Below are 2,286 nucleotides of genomic sequence, written 5' to 3'. Positions count from 1 at the left end.
CTAAAAACCGGTGTGAGAGCCAGAACGTTGCATGCAAGCATGTAAGTCTGTGTGCATTGTGTTGTAAAAAAAAAAAAATGGTTCAAATGGCTCGGAGCACTATGGGACTCAACTGCTGAGGTCATTAGTCCCCTAGAACTTAGAACTAGTTAAACCTAACTAACCTAAGGACATCACAAACATCCATGCCCGAGGCAGGATTCGAATCTACGACCGTAGCGGTCTTGCGGTTCCAGACTGCAGCGCCTTTAACCGCACGGCCACTTCGGCCGGCATTGTGTTGTACATGTGCCGAATGTCAGCTTGTGAAATGGAGTTCCATGCCTGGTTCTATTCTACGCTAGCAGAATAGAAATGCGGAAAACACAAGTACGAAACAATTTATTGGACTCACCAAAACGAAATAATAATACAATATCCAAAACAACAACCGATTCGATCCCAAAACAGTTCTACAACGGCAAGAGGTTCGTCCACTATAGCAAGAGATCAGCCAGTTAGAACAGGTGTCTGGTCGTGGCTGCCGGGGCGGCAGCTCTGTATTCTTCTGAGCGGTGCGTCGAACTGCCTTCTGCCGTTGGCGGATGTATCTGCCGGAACTATTTGCGATCACGAGCCTGGCGTAGCAAAATAGTTCCTAGGCTACCTGCGACCTCTGGTGAAACTGTTCTGCAGGCTCCACGAACGGATAGCGGTACCTGGCGGCCGTTGGTGGAGACCTGGTGGTGTGTTGTGTTGTGGCAGCCGGTAAGTCTTTGTTTTGACAACAGAGACGACGTATGTTTTCCTGGTGAATAAAAACATGTGATGCAGCTATCCCGTGATGATTTGACGTTAAGTGGGATGCCGATGCAGTAGGCGCAACGATGTCTGAAATGTGCGGTCACAGCACCTCGTACCTTTGGTCGACCAATACAGGGACTGTTAAGGCAATGCAGGTTGTAGATGACGTAAAAGTTGTCGTCCGATGATTTCTTGCATGTGCTCTATTGAGGACAGATCTGGTGATCGACCAGGCCAAGGCAACATGTCGACACACTGTGCTGCATCGGATGACCACAAGAGTGATCCTGCTGTCATATGAAATTGCAGTCCAGACCATTACTCCAGGTGTAGGTCCAGTGAGCAGATTGGTTGGTTGCTGGCCCTCGAAAAAACTCCATCTGAACAGGCCTTGGAAGGCCCAACGGTTCCGACCGGCCGCCGTGTCATCCTCAGCTCACAGGCATTACTGGATATGGATATGGAGGGGCATGTGGTCAGCACACCGCTCTCCCAGCCGTATGTCAGTTTACGAGGCTGGAGCCGCTACTTCTCAGTCAAGTAGCTCCTAAGTTTGCCTCACAAAGGCTGAGTGCAACCTGCTTGCCAACAGCACTCGAGAGACCGGATGGTCACCCATCCAAGTGCTAGCCCAGCCCGACAGTGGTTAACTTCGGTGATCTGAAGGGGACCGGTGTTAGCACTGCAGCAAGGCCGTTGGCTGGCCCTGAAAAGGTCTCCTCTTAATCAACACACGGCAATCACTAGCACCAAAGCAGAACCAGTATTCATCAGAAAATACAACAGATCTCCACTGTGGCCTCCAGTGAGCTCTCGCTTAAACACCGCTGAAGTCGTAAATGGCAGTGGTTGGAGATCAGTGCAATGCATGCTACAGGGCATCTGGCTCCGAGCTGCCCTTGAAGTAGCAATTTGTAACAGTTTGTTGAGTCTCTGTGGAACCAACCGCTGTTCGGTTTGTTGCTGCAGAGCATTACGATGCGCCAGAGCCAAACGTCGAACTCGATTGTCTTCCTACTTGGTAGTGCTGGATGGCTGTCCGGAGCCAGGTCTTCTTGCAACCGTACATTCTCGTGATTACCCCTGTCATCAGTCATGTAAGTGGCTACATTCCTGCCAAGTCTTTCTGCAGTGTCGGAGAAGGAACATCCACATTGTTGTAGTCTGTTTCGTGACCTCGTTCAAACTCGGTGAGGTGCTGGTAATGGCGTCTTTTTCGCCTTAAAGGCATTCTCGACTGACTTCAGAGTCACTTAAATCTTGCTAACCTGCTATTGTAGCAGCAGTAACTGATCTAACAACTGCGTCGGACAGTTTGTGTCTTGTATAGGCGTTGCCAACAGAAGCGCCGTTCTGTCTGTTTACAACCGTCTCTTGGTTCAAATGGCTCTGAGCACCATGGGACTTAACTTCTAAAGTCATCAGTCCCCTAGAACGTAGAACTACTTTAACCTAACTAACCTAAAGACATCACACACATCCATGGCCGAGGCAGGATTAGAA

At 49.7% G+C, this 2,286-nt stretch overlaps 1 pseudogene; it reads right to left on the bottom strand.

Moving 5' to 3' along the window:
• Nucleotides 1-1,366: 1,366 nt before the first annotated feature.
• Nucleotides 1,367-1,484, bottom strand: LOC126254336 (5S ribosomal RNA; annotated as a pseudogene).
• Between the last annotated feature and the right edge of the window lie 802 nt (nt 1,485-2,286).

This window comes from Schistocerca nitens, chromosome 4 (genome assembly GCF_023898315.1).
Source record: "Schistocerca nitens isolate TAMUIC-IGC-003100 chromosome 4, iqSchNite1.1, whole genome shotgun sequence".
NCBI classification, from domain to species: domain Eukaryota; kingdom Metazoa; phylum Arthropoda; class Insecta; order Orthoptera; family Acrididae; genus Schistocerca; species Schistocerca nitens.
Note: the sequence above shows the minus strand (reverse complement) of the source record. Positions and strands in the feature narration are given on the sequence as shown.